The sequence below is a fragment of the Orbicella faveolata genome, unplaced genomic scaffold (genome assembly GCF_042242905.1).
Source record: "Orbicella faveolata isolate gen_17 unplaced genomic scaffold, um_ofav_v1 contig_1, whole genome shotgun sequence".
Taxonomy (NCBI): domain Eukaryota; kingdom Metazoa; phylum Cnidaria; class Anthozoa; order Scleractinia; family Merulinidae; genus Orbicella; species Orbicella faveolata.
The window spans coordinates 14649540-14664838 of record NW_028301536.1 but is presented as its reverse complement, the minus strand read 5'-3'; the positions used below and the strand labels follow the sequence as shown (position 1 = coordinate 14664838).

General features: G+C 39.2%; 1 long non-coding RNA gene across 1 annotated transcript; it reads left to right on the top strand.

Moving 5' to 3' along the window:
- Positions 1–12589: 12589 nt before the first annotated feature.
- Positions 12590–14697, top strand: LOC110061375 (uncharacterized). The gene is made up of 2 exons (XR_016207742.1): positions 12590–12958; positions 13497–14697. It is a non-coding gene; the product is annotated as an uncharacterized LOC110061375 (long non-coding RNA).
- The last annotated feature ends 602 nt before the right edge of the window (positions 14698–15299 follow it).

Sequence of the window (15299 nt, the reverse complement as noted above, 5' to 3'; positions counted from 1 at the left end):
CTTATTGCGACACCTTTGTATCAAAAAACGTATATCTACCACTGACGACGAATTAATTTTCGTACTGCATCCAAATCAGTGATCAATATGAACTTAGCCCAGTAGGGGCACCCAACGACGGTTTCTCTCAAACGCATTAACACATTTTTTCAGGCTATCGGGAGTGCTTTTAAAGCTCTGTAGGCTAATTTAAGGCTGCGCTATAAATTTTTATTTCTTCGGTCATTCATTCTAGAGGAACGTGAGTCTTCTCGAATTTATTAGAGCTTTTTTTTCTTTTTTCCTTTTTTTATGTGTGCGTTTTTACATTTACATATTCTAGGGGGTAGTTGCGTAAGTAGCATTTAGTCTAAAACAAACATGGGGTGCTTACCATTTACAAAAACCATCCGGTTGGAAATTTCAGGCATAAAGATTAAACAATTGCATGCGACGTTGCGGGAGAAGGAATCGCTATAAAGTATATCCACATCAGTTAGAGAGACTTAAAAAAGCAGAAAAATAGCATCACCTCAAATCACAGCCCATATTTTCTGAAGCTTCCCTAACGGAATGGCGCGAACCATTTGATTTTCCAACTGGAATTTCCGGTTTTCCTATGTAAATGGTAAGTACCCATGGTGTCTCGTGTCGTAGTTTTCTACTAGACGGTCAAATTCTGTACTTAGAACCAAAACACACATTTAAAGAGTTCAAAATGCTAAGGAATAAACACCAAGAGGGCTCGAACGATGGTAAAGAGGGCGATAACGGCTTAGAAACAATGATACCGTCCTTTGGGTTGAAAGAAAGTCTGAATCAAACGTTGCCCAATTGCAACGCCTTTCCGGTTAGCGTACATTGACGTCAGGACATTACAGTTTGTCCTGCCTTCTGAATCCTGATTGGTCAATTCAGGTTTCAGGCCCGCCCGCCGTATCCAAGGCGTAAAATTAAGTATTGACAAGCTAAAAATCACCATGGCATTGATTTGCCACATACGTCATAGTTCATGCATTTAGCCTAAATAAAAATTCCACCCGTGCATATGGCCAACTGCATTAAATGCTAAAAGTACAGGACACTTAAAACACTTTCCAGGAATTAGTTTAAATCACTTTGAAGATCCATGCATTACAGCAAATTTTTACTAAAATACAGGACCCTTGACACACTTTTTCTGATCTTTTTGGATCATTTTGAATCTACTGCAGGAACCCTTCAGTTGTTTTAAAGGCAAGAATTTTTATTAGTAGAAGTTAGAGTTATATGTATGTATGTATACTCAGGTCCGTATTTCGCTGTCTTTGTTTCCAGCATTGGTGTCCTTAATCAAAGGTAATAAATTTATTTTTCAGACGATGACACCAGCAATGGTCGATAACACGACATCCTGGAACCTAACAAAAGACACAAGCGGTACGGGGCATCGGCCGAGTAGCAAGTCTCCTTCTCGCCAAATGAACACAAAAGAAATCGTCGAGATTGTTTGTTTTGGCGTATTTGCCGTGTTGATCGTGTTTGCCAATTCGCTTATGATTGGAGCATTCCACGTCAATAGACGACTGCGGACTAGAACTAACTAACTATTGATGTCTTTAGCAGTCGCTGACATGCTGATTGGAACAATCTCGTTGCCGCTATGGGTGTATCTATCCGTAACGTTTACTGATAAAGGACTAGTCTACAGTTTGTATTTGATGGTCGATGTCATCTGTGGAGTATCATCGATACTAAATATGACAGCTGTTAGTTTGGAGAGATACTACGCGCTTCGCAGACCGATAAAACATCGCATCATCAGAAAAAGTATGCAACATTTTTTTGTATTTTTCGGCTTTCTTTTCTTTTCTTTCAGCATATTTAAGCCGACTTCCACTCTTTTTCAGTTGATACAAGAATCATCAAACTTTTACGCTCAATTATTGATGAACAAGCAATGATCATTTTCTTGACATTACAAGTCACCATAGAAAGAGTATGGCCTATTCAAAACACTCTTAATGTTAGCTTTACATGTAAATTCTTATAGAAACTCAAACGCGAATTCAGCGACGCTTATTTTTACCGTCAAATTGTTTTTAGCAGGCCAATATTGCACTTTTAGTTAAATTTAAAAAGAAATTTTGGGAGTGGACTCAAAGCTATATTTTTTTGTTTTGAAAACGTACCTTCCAAGAAATTCTGAAAATTAAACAAAACTATAATCTACTTGTACTTTAGCAAGTATCTAAATGATTTTTTGGTTAAACGTCTCGACTTCATTTTGTTTATTTTTCTTTTTGGCCTCCATTTGCGCTTATTCTTGGACATCAGGAGTCAAACGACAGAGTCATCTGAAAATTAAACAATACTATATTTTACTTTTTCTTTATTCATGGCTGTAATCTTAGTTGCATGGATTTTGGCGATATTTGCTGGAACGTCTACAGAATTTTTGAACTCGAAGTTCTATCGGCCGGGTGTAGTATTAACAGTGGCCTTCTTTTTCGTCCCACTCGCCATTATCCTGGGAGCATATGGTACCATCTTTTACATAGCTTGGGCGCATGCGCGTGGAAGAGGAGGAAGCTCGTTTAAAAAGGTATTTTCAATTCGTTTATGTTAATTTTAGCAGAGAACCGAAAAATAATAAAAGAAATACTTTACCTAAACCATTCGTACCACGCCGAAAAAAAAGGCGAACAAACATGCCTTGGGACATACTTCGTACTGGAACGCACAACGCATGTGCGTGGAACAGGAGGAACCTCATTCAAAAAGATATTTTAAATTCCTTACTTTAAATTTAACAAAGAAACAAAAACTACTGCGCCCTCGTCAACTATCACGCGATAGAAATTTCGAGGTCATTGGTCTAATATTCGAACAATTATATATTTTGGTATTCACTGTATGACTTGTGTGCTTTATTGGAGCGTATAAAACGATCAGGAAATATGGCTTGTCCAATTTTGTTTTTAATTTTTCTAATTTTGTTTATGGGACCTTTGGATGAAGGTACATACATAATAAGGTCGGATAAAAAATCAAATAAATAACGGCTCAGAAACTCAACTGAATGATCACACAGCATTAACCGCGAGGCCGTGGACAGCTGTAATCTGTTCCTATTTGCCCTCCACCCCACGGATACGACTTAACCAAGTTCGAGATTTAACTAAATGTTTTTACTTAAATTTGTACTCACAAGAAATGTTTCCATTCTTGTGATTAAATTAACTACGAAATATTCACTCTTATTGGCGTTAGTTTAAGTCGCTTTAATATTTATATAATGAGCATTTTCTAGGTGCCAATGGCGAAATTATTTTACCAGGTTACACTTTGTGTCAGGATTTGCGTTTGTTGGCAGGATTTGTGGGTGTAGTCATCGTGCTGTTGGTCACTTGTGTTTCATCCTTAAATTCGCAATATCTATATATTCTATCACAAAATGGTTGAGCCCTTTAGTGTGACTTATTTTTGAAGTGTGGAAGAAAGATTTAAAGAAATAAGAGATCATCACAGTTATGTAAGGCAATTAACATTATTTTCCTGGCTGCCTAATTTTGCGTACATATCTGCAATGATCTTTGATGAATTTTGAGGGGTCACGTGAATTGTCCCTTAAAGGGTGTGTCCGTATTAAAGAGGTGCCCGTATAGAGTAGTTGGACTGTACTATATACCAGTCTTTCTAATGTATTGCCATGGCTATCACAAACTAGGCTTTTGGCCGACTAAATAATATCACTTTGCTTTGATTTCAGGATCTGCGCATTGCTACAACAGTGGCTGTTGTCATTGGTCTTTTTGTCATCTGCTGGGCACCTTTTTTTTCCTTCAATTTTGCAATTTATGTTTGTGGAACTAAAATGTGGATGACAACTGGTTGTCAGGGGTTTTCGAAACTGCCAGTGGTAGTTCTTACGATAATTAAATGGCTCCAGTATGGGAATTCCGTTTGTAACCCCATCATTTATGGCCTCCGTAATGAGGAATTTCGACGAACATTTCGCAAAATTTTGCTGCGCCTCTGCTGCAAAAAAGTGCGGATAACAGAGTATGACAAGAACGTACTTGAAGGCATTCGTAAAGCACAAAGCACTTCCGTTCTACGTGAGGCAGGTTGTGAATACGTGCATCTGCGATCAGTCACCCCTTTGTGCCAACTAGTGCGAGAAGGCTACTGTCGAGCGATTCAAAGTGATCACAAAATTAAACTGGAGATCCCGGCAACAAAGAGTTTGGTAGATCGTTTTCAAGAGCAGAACGAAAATCGTAAATATCACAGCCCTCCCCTTGATCTCATATCGGCCTCCAATCACTTGACTTCGACTTAAACGTTCGCCGTTGCCGTACCTTCAACTGAGCCGGCCTTCGAAACCCAGCCTTCGAAACGGACCTAACGGAAACTGGGGGCGCAACATGACGTGTATGCCGCATGAACGTCACACTGAGGCTTCCTTCCACAAGAAAGGCCCGCGTTCAGCTCACATATTCAAAAGACGTAGACAACGGTAAAAAATCAAATTGAGACCATCTCTACCGTAGTATTACATTAACTGTGTTTTCCATCCAATTTCCCAGACAATTCAAGTTAAACTTTTACGAAAGCGGCCTGAAAAACCTAAATAAATGCTCAACTTTTAAGTAGTAATTTACCAGCAGTGTTTTTAAAGAGCTGCTCTAATAAATACTCTATTGAACTACCTAGCTTGGTCCGTATTGAGAAATATTTGTCTCGTTCTTTTTTTGAAAGTTTATAGACCTTGCCGCAAACCATATGCTAGTTAGCAAGCTCACGTTTGGGGAGTGCACGAGCGAGCAGTGAAGCGACAGACCTCGCTTCGCTCGCCGACTGGGTTGCTCACGGGTGTGACTCAAAGGTGAGCCTGTACGCAGTACAAACTTACAAAAAAAAAAAAGAACTCGGCCAATGTTTCCCCATTACGAACCTCAGGCTGATTCAGTAACGTACATATTTTGGTTCCGAGGCTTTGGCGAGTGACATCGAGGTTGAGTAATGAATAAACGTTTTGTTTTATTTTCCACAAGCTTAGAGGTCGCGCCTATCACCCCTTTAAGGGTGGTTTCCAGAGGATCATTATGATCCTGCGATTGCTGAGGAAGAACGTTGAGTGCTCCGATCGCTAGAGGATGAAAAAATTATGTTCGAGATGATCTAAATCAAACATTGACGCAATGCATTCAGTCATGTTTACTATCGCAACAATTGCTACAATCTCAGGAGAGTGGTTGGGACATGATAGCAACGATCACTACGATCTTTGAGACAAAACCGAAGTCTTTGCGGCTGACGATCATTGTGACCGCTGAACGTTTCTTTATCAGGGATGGTAGCCGATCATTTGGAAAAAAACCTTAAATGACCGACAGTGCATATAATAAAAGAACAGCTTTAGTGAAGTAGTTTTCGTTTTATAAAGTTTAAAATTTATATTAAAATTTGACGTTCCGAACATCTTGCTACCTGTCGACTAATCACTAATGAAACATTCGGGTTAAGGTGACTCTTTTGTGATGATAATCTGAATATGGAAGCAGGAAACTGATGTTCGTGCGTCAAAAGTTCCGTTCTTAGAAAAACGTCGATTTCAGTCATGTATTTTCCAGGTTGGCTGTACAATTTCTCTTTCAGCCTCTAGAGGTAAGGAAAACTGATTGATGGTTTTCTAGATTATCAATCTCATTGTTATCTTGTTGGTCTGTTTTTTTTCCGTAATGTATGAGATATATTTCCGTGTTTTCCTATTGCAAGATAGTTTGGGTCTCGACATTTGACTGACTAACCTCCACCGTGTCGTTATTCTAGAAAAGCGTGTAAATGGAGGATATTACATGCCCGCGCGTGGATACGAACTTTATCTTCGAGTGTTCAACTCGATATCTCACGAGTGAGCGCAGAGAACTCGTGAGATATTGAGCTGAACACGAGAAGATAAAATTCGTATCCACGCGCGGGCATATAATATTCTATTTATTATATAAACATATTAATGAGGACGTTTTTAACGATTTCCCGAAGATTTCCGACCGCTTTCCCAGGATTTCCGAAGATTTTCCAAAATTGTTCCGAAGGCCAGAAGAACGCTTCCGAATATTTTCCGAACATTTCCGAACATTTTCCGAAGATTACCAAAGATTACCGGAGATTGCCGAGGACGACACTTTATTTGTCGGTGGTAGATCATATCGTTCCCCATTTCGCTAGCTAACAATTAAAAGAGCAAATAAAATATTGTAATCATACATATATACATGAATCACCTTTATTTCACCTCGGATTTACGAGAGTAGCTGTATAGCTAATTTCTCCGAGAAAATAATAAATAAAGGAATAAATAAATAAATAAATAAATAAATAAAATAGTATTGATAATAAAAATAAAAAATAAAATCGCATGTTATATACAGTACAATAATCATAGCCATGATCACAATCAATTGCATTATGATTCCCTCTAGCTCGCTTTTAGCAAAATTTAATTATATGTGATGCAAAAAAACTTCCTAAAAGAAGAATGAATCATGATGCATTTCAGTGTAATCATGCCTAACATATTTCATAACAGTTTTGTAAGCTGGCGAAATAGCAACCGATATGATCAATGACGTCTGATTAGTTTTCCTCCCTCTAGGCGTCCAGTTAGTTGGAGCGCAGCGCAAAAAATGGCGCATGAAACCTTTCCCTGATATTTTCGCTCACCGTTAGCTCCGACTAACTGAACGCCTGGAAGAGGGCTACTTACTGGTTCAAAGGTTGCCTTATGACGAATATAATAGCCGAAACCGACGCAACGTAGGATGATGTTTTGAAGGTGTACTATATTTCGGATGGCCAAACCAGCCTTCTTCAGGTACAATGAGAATTTTACATTGGGACGTGTTTTTATGAAGCATATTTTCGTAATACCAGAAATACGTAAAATTAACTGACGGTGTAAATTAAAGATAAGCTTACGGTAAAATGAAATAATGAAATAACATAGTAAAAGAAAACAATTTATTTGTTTCTTAGCGGATGTTCAGACCATCGGGATCAATTGCCTTTTGCCTTTTGACACACACTATGCAAATATACATACCATATTATTTATTGCAATATAGTGAAAACATCGGCAGTTAGACAGAAAAAAAAATATCATACATGTACAAATGTTTTACAGTTCCGCACCGTGTGGGAATCCGATTTAACAGATTAGAGATATTCCTGATTTTGCGTTTAAACTGTAAAGAACCAGTCGACTACGAGAAGTCGGTTTTTGTTGCTGATATGCATCGTGTCCCACTTGAGTTTATTTCGAAGAATTCCTTTGCTTTGTCGTGAAGATCAACAGGATAATGTACTGAGTTGAAATCATGTTTTTGTGCATAAAACCTTATATTGTCTGTAGTGAGCTCCGTAAAACTGGAGCAACATATGAAAATGTTATGTGTCCGTACGTCCTAAGATTACATTTAGGAGTAACAAGTAGGGATTTATTGGAGAAGCGTAATGATCTAACGGGAACATATGGTTGTAATAGTTCGTTTGAATAAGGAGGGGCACCACCATTAACAACAGCAAAAGAAAAATTTTGAGATCTTTTCTCTCGGCAACATGGCGGCTGTTTGAATATATGTCATGACTTTATTAAGAAGTTATAATATGTCATACTCGGTTTCAACCGTCTCCACCCTGTTGTTCCTGTTTGGTTTATAAATTCCCCTTTGCTACCCTAATATCTTCAGGTTCCCGACGCTCGAAACTAATTTTGTGGATCGCAAAAAATGACTCAAAAGTAACTGCTCTGAAAATATAGGACTCTAAACATACCTTTTTACAGGCTTCAATAATTTTGAAGATCGAAATACGGCACAGTAATTAAGCTTTAACTAAAACTACAGGACCCTCAACATACCCTCACTTATTTTCTTAAACTCATTTTCAGGATTTTAATCCACTATGGTCTAACCTTTTACTTTAAACGTAAGACGTCCTTTATTCTAAATCCGTCTGTCCTAATGAAATTGCAAGTGATAAATTTATTTTTCAGACGACGACACCAACAGTGGCCGAAAACACGACATCTTGGAACCGAACAAACGACACAAGCGGTACGTGCCATGGGCCGAGTAGCTGGTCTCCACCTCGTCAAATGACTACAAACTAAACCGTCTGTTTTGGTGTACTTGCCGTGTTGATCGTGTTTGCCAACTTGCTTATGATTGGAGCATTCCACGTCAACAGGCGACTGCGTACAAGAACTGACTTACTGTAGATGTCTTTAGCAGTCGCTGACATGCTAGTTGGAACAATCTCGTTGCCGCTATGGGTGTATCTATCCGTAACGTTTACCGATAAAGGACTAATCTGCAAGGTGTATTTGATTGTCAATGTCATCTGTGGAGTATCATCGATACTAAATATGACAGCTGTTAGTTTGGAAAGATATTACGCACTTCGCAGACCGATAAAACATCGCAACATCAGAAAAAGTATGCCACAATTTTTCAGCATTTTAAAGCCTTTTTCTTTGATAAATCGATACGTCCCCTCTTTTTCAGTTGTTAAAATGATCATTAAAGAAATACACTCTATCATTGATGACCGAGGCATGGTCATTTTCCTAACATTACAAGTTATCAAAAAAATGCTATAGCCGGTTAAAACGCTGTTAAACCTATGTTAACTCAAACTAGGAGTTAGGTGACACGCATTTATACACTCGAATTGTAATGAGCAGGTCAAGATTCCACTTTCCACAAAGTTTAAAAAGAAATTATGACAATAAAACTTAAACCGGCTAGGAACCGGTCAGCTACAAATGATATGCTTTTATGCTTGAAAAAAAACGTTCTATGTCATTGATTTTTTCAACTTCATTTTATTTATTTATTTATTTTTTTGCCCTATATTCGAGCTTATTCTGGCATATCACTACGTAGTCATAGGGGCGGATTTTGGTGGGAGTGGTTTTGAGTGGCTAGCCACCACTCTTTTGGAGAAGCAAAACACAAAAAGAGATTGAAAACGATGGTGAATGTTATGGAAACGCTCTGGACAGGTACGTTTGTAGTAATTTCTACTTTGTGACATTCGTAGTGTATCTGTTGTAAAAGTTTTCAATTAGGGACCGTTCATTTTTTATAAGGTAGGGGGTGCTGGTGGGATTTGGGGGGGGGGGCATGCAAAAAAAATGGCTTTCGAGGGGGGGCCATCCCAAAAAAATAAGGGAAAAAGGGGGGGTCATGTGAAATATTTTAGTAAAACTTTAAAATGGCATAATGTTTGAATATCAAAAAAAATGCTATAGAATAAACATAGAAGGCAGGATACAAATTTATTACAAACTCTCCTTCTGCTTTTAAAAAAAACGTTTGGCGACAAAAAGCATTTGTAGCTACTGAAAAGAAGTATTTAACACTTATTTTCGAATGCAACTTTCACTAGCACTCATCTTCATCTTCGCTGTCGTCGAGTTCTTTGTCGCCGCTTGTGCTGCTATGGGAGTCTCTTTCACCAATGCGGCAAGAAGCAGCAATGCTTTCCGTCAGAGTGTACTCTTCAGGGTACATTAAGGTGTAATCATAATCTCTGACTTCCTGCTCAAGGTTGGTGGTGATTCTGCTTCTTGCAGCATTGGTGAAATAATTCCCTTCCAAGAGCTGTGCGATGTCTGGCCCATCTCTTCTAAATAACGACGTGGCAACATCCACAACTTTAATACACTCTTCCGGGACGGCCGTTCTAGGAGGGTACACAAGGCATTGTGGAAGATAATTTCCTAGCGGGTTTCCAACACAGTTTCCATAAACTCGTTGGACGTTGTTTTCAGTCCGCTTCCTCTTTCTTTCATTTGACTTTCTGCGGTTTTCTTTTTTCCTTCTCCTTTTGTTGATGTGCCGTTTGAGTATGCCCTTGAATATGCTGTTATAATTGCTCTTCTTATTTTCTAGTGCTTCCATGTCCTGCGTGACCTTCGTCAACTTAGCTTCTATACAATTGATCTGTTTTACATTAAAACTGTGGGCAAATTCTTCGCCCTGCTTCAAAGCAAGCCCATTGGACTGAAAGAGTGTGGAATCGTGTTCCTTTACATCTTTCAATATGACATTCAACTTTTCCACCACTGCTCTGTGCTCTTTGATGGAGAAGTTCAGTTTTCGTCCATCACTGGACTTCAACTGGTACCCTGGCATGGAAAACTCACTCGCCCTTTCTGAACAGCCATCCGCACTTAGAAAGATTGCTTCTTTTGCTTGTAAGATGTCAAACTGCCTGGATCGTTCAGCTGTAAACCTTTTCTTAAACGACTCGTCGCTTTCGCCATTATTGCGCATTTTGGAATGAGCCTCTTTCATGATGCTCATGTAGTAATGCACTCTTTTCCCGATTGGAAAAGCCCTTCATGGGTATGTTATGGTTTAAATTTAGTTTTGGCTAAAATTTTCAAACCAATTGGATTTTCATTTCTCTTTGTTCTGAATTATGACAATGAACTCGAGACATTGAAAATTAAGAAATTTTAAACCATAGATAAATTAAATCATAACAAGTATGCTAAAATTTATAAAAAGTAATCCACTATTTGCAAGATTTGAGAACACTCATAGCTTTTTGTTCTACCTGCACAGAGCAACATTTATACATGCCTGTCACTAGAGTAGAGGGAAAAACCTTCCAAATAAAGACATCTGTAAATTAAATGTAACAATGTGTTTCACACAACACATCAACAGATTTCCAGTTTTCTCACAACACTTTGTACTTGGTTCGGTATCACAATGCAGGAGCAAGGAAAGACTCTGTTCCAGGCCACTGTTACTTCCGTGAGATTGAGAAGTTTATGAATGAGCACTATGAGGAGGGGGAGAACTACAGGGAGTTTCTAAAGTTGTCCTGTCAAGAAAAGGAAGGAGAAATTTGTTCTCTTTGTTGTGAATGGACTGGACCACCCATAGAAAGATACCCTAAACCAGTTCCTGACCATTTCTGCCTACCGGAATACCACTACCTCTCCTACCAGAAGACCCCAAAAGAAGGGCGTGATCCAGATGACTGGCAGCTAAGGGTCCAAGCGAAGAAAGAGCATGGAAGTGGCAGGCTGGTTTTATCTGACCCAGAGAGCGTTGCTCTGTTTGCATATAAGTTTATTGTCAAATCAAAGTTTGTGGTGGAGTATCTTCAGCATCTTGAAGTGCTGGAATTAAAAAGGAAAAAGAGAGCAGGAGAAAAGGCAAAGTTAAGTAGGGACGCAAAAGATAAATCATATGAGGATTATCCTTGGACTGAGTTGTGCGAAGATCTAACCAAGCTTAAAAAGCTACGTGTTCCAGAACTAAACAAGTACTTGAACCACCACGGGCTGAAGCAGCATTTGAAAAGCAGCAAGAGTGAGAAAGTAAAGGCAATTGTAAGACATTCATGCTTGCAGCAGAAGAGTCCTCTCAGAGCTGGCCAACCAACACTGAGAAATGCCAGGACATTGACACAAAATGACAACAGGGCAAGTGCTGACAGCAGTGAAACGGATGAAAGTGACAATGATGAGTATGACAGTGATGCCATTGACTCTGGGGGAGAAGATGACTCAGGTGACGTCATTCTTGCATTCATCAATTCAGATGAGGAAGATGCCAATGAGAGGCCAAATGCCACACGCTCAGGGCGAGCCATAACTAGGAGATCCGAAATTGACTTCTCTTTCTTTTGATTTGTTTTTTAAACAACAGCTCTCTGTAGTATAGGATTCTAATTTTGTCTTCATAGTGAACACAATAACGTGAAGTAGGGGGATATTAGAGAAATATTAAAAAAGTTGAAATCTAAATATTGTTTGTTCAATTTTTTTTTTTGGGGGGGTCATCCCAAAAAATGACCGCTATAGGGGGGGCCATATGAAAAAATTGGTAAGCTGAGGGGGGTCATGCGATTTTTAAATGGTGCTTCCCAAATCCCACCAGCCCCCCCTCCCTCATAAAAAATGAACGGTCCCTTAGATTCCAGTTTTCAAATTGCAGTATTTTGGGGAGCATGCCCCATTGCTTCTGCAACTCCCAGGTACCAGCCTACCCCCCTGAAAAACCCTGGATCCGCCCCTGCAGTCAATCAACTAAAAATTAAACAATAGTATATTTTACTTGTTCTTTTGCAGGGTTATTCATAGCTGTAATCTTGGTTGGAACGTCTACAGAATTTTTGCGCTCGAAATTCTATCGGCCGGGTGTGGTATTAAGGTCATTCCTCACATTTGCATTGCGCATCCTTACTGCGCATAATGTATGGCGTCGTTAGCGTGCGCTCGTGCACGCGCATATTGAAAACATGACGGATTTGCCTTGATATTGAGCTCTCTCAGTTGAAAAATGGCTCTAGCTCACCAACGAGCACGGGCACCCCAATTTTTTTTCCAGTCAATGTCATCAACTAATCATAAGCTTCGCGTGAGGAAAGACTGTTCTAATTTATATTGCTGAAAATTGAATAAATAAGAAAAACAGCAGTTACACTGTGGTCTTTTCTATCTTGCAGTCGGTAACCACGTCAAGAAATTTGGTTCAATTTTTAATCAAGAATTTAGCTTTCTGTCTGAATCAAACTTAAAATGTTTATTTGTGTCCGACACAAGGTATTGACTGTAGTTTAATGCGTTTTCTTATGAGTCTGGGCTCACAAAGATTTTACAATTACTGGGAATGCGTTTTTATAATAAGCATTAAATAATGCCAAAATGGGGCATTTTCAATGCCTCACTGCTCCTTAATGAGCATGGGCACCCCCCTTTTTTATTTCAAAATTGAAGTTATCATATGACAAATATTCAGTGGACAAAGTTTGAACAAAAATCTATTGTCACTTTTATTTCAGAGGAATTACCTTAACTGTGGCCTTCTTTTTCGTCCCACTCGCCATCATCCTGGGAACATATGGTACCATCTTTTTCATAGTTCGTGCGCATGCGCGTGGAAGAGGCGGAAGCTCATTTAAGAAGGTATTTTAAATTCGTTTGTGTTAAGTTTAGCAAAGAAACAAAAGAGAATAAAATAAATGCTATACCTAAACCATTTCTACCTCGTCGACAAATATGGCAAACAAACATACCTCGGGCATATTTCGTAATAGAACGCACAAAAATGACTAAAGTCTTGCCGCCCTTCGATTGGGCAGTATAATACAAAGGATTTTCTCCCCAATTAGGAGAAAGCGGTCATAGAGCCGCTTGGATCTGGCCCGGTGAGACCCTGTCTACAGAGGATTCTTCCTTTCTCTGCTACTCATACTCGGGCGCGATAGTTTCCGTCACCGTTTCGACTTTTTCTCGTCCTAATTAAGAGTTTTAGCCGATGACAAAGGGAACGTCAAGCTAAGACAAGCTAAGGTTTCACGAGCAGTACAATGGTTGTGCACGTGCGTAATAACTACATAATTATAAATTCAAAAGTCTTCATGCTCCTTCATCTGCTATTGTCAGAGTTTCCTCAAACCAGCCTTTTGACCGACCAAATAATATCATGTTGCTCTGATTTCAGGATCTGCGCATTGCTACAACAGTGGCTGTTGTCATCGGTCTTTTTGTCATCTGCTGGACACCTTTTTTGCCACCAGTTTTACATTTTATGTTTGTGAAACTGATTAAAACGTGGATGACCATTGAATGTCAGAGGTTCAAGAAACTGCTAGAAGGATTCGAATTCGTTGAGATAACCAAATGGCTCCAGTATGGGAATTCCGTTTGTAACCCCATCATTTATGGCCTTCGTAATGAGGAGGTTTGACGAACATTTCGCAAAATTCTGCTGCGCTTTTGCTGCAAAAAGTCGGGATAACAGAATATAACAAGAATGCACAAGAACGCATACATAAGGCAGAAAGAGCTCTCCTTCAATGTTAGGCAGGTTGTGAATGCGTGCATCTGCGATCGGTCACCCCTTCGTCCCAACCAATGCGAGAAGGCTACTGTCAAGCGATTTAGAGTGACCACGCAATTAAACTGGAGATCCTGGCAACAAAGAGTTTGGCGGATAGCATTCAAAAGGAGAACGAAGATTGCGCACATCACAGCTTCCCCTCTGTTTCTACATCGGCGTCCAAACACTTGACCACAGTATTAGCCGTTGCTGAACCTTCAACTGAACTTTGTAACCCTGCCTTCGAACGCGACCTAACGGAAACTGGTGCCGGCAACATGACAGGTATGCCGCGTGAATGTTACACGGAGGCTTCCACGCAGAAAAAAGAAGCCTGCGTTCAACTCACAGATTCAAAAGACCAAGGAAATGCTATTAAAGAGTCCAAACTGAAACAATCTCTACTCTAGCATCTCCATTTAAATTTTGAAATATTTTTCCGGCCAAGAAGTGGAGAAAAAGACTTTAGAAGACATTGGATGAGGTCTCAACCGATTCCTCTTCTCCCGTACGTTAGTAGCAGTTTTGATTTAAAAACCGTTCTTGCAGAACTTCGTCGAAGTTCAATTCGGCAGTACTGTAGTAATAGACTGGTTCGCTAACTGCAACTTCCAGGTGCTTAAATCTAAAATGAATACATGTAATTGTATACAGACTGTTTTAAACTTCGCAAACAGTTCTTTCTGGCAGCGATTCTACTCTGTAAATTCGAACGTAAACTACCGTAAGTTTATGACAGGTCTTTCTTCAAATATCCGGATAATTTATGGGAAATTTAGAAGTTTCTGAGATATATAGAAAATAGTAAAGGGATATTTAGAAATATTTATAGCTTTTCTTGGTTGAGTCCTGTGTTTTCCACTTTTCCTCGCTACTTCCTTGAAAAATGTTCAGTTGCCAGAACGGGCAACCAGTTGAACGGTTAATAGGCCCTTTGCAGCTGGGGTCACGTGACCACATTTTTTCTTAAAAAAATTTCTATTATGGGCTATAACTTAAAGAATGCCAGAAATGGAAAGACCATACTGAAAATACCAAAATGGCCAAGTTTGAGGCCCCCGTCTATAAAGAATGAGATTTTACGACGGTCTGAATTTTTAAAAAATAAGAAGATTTGTATGGAAAAAGTTGCTGGAGAGCAAGGCCTTGCTCTCCAGCAACAACTTCCATACAAATCCTCTAAATTTTCTGAAAATTCAAACTGCCGTATAAACTTACTCTTTAATGCAAGGGACCTCAAACTTGGCCATTCTAGTATTTTTAATATGCTCTTTCCATTTCTGTCATTCTTTAAGTTATAGCCCATAATAAAAATTTTTAAAAGAAAAAATGTGGTCACGTGACCCCAGCTGCAAAGGGCCTATATAGGCCATATCATCGACTAAAAGCACTAAGACCAACTAAAGCAGCCTTTTCCAAAATGGC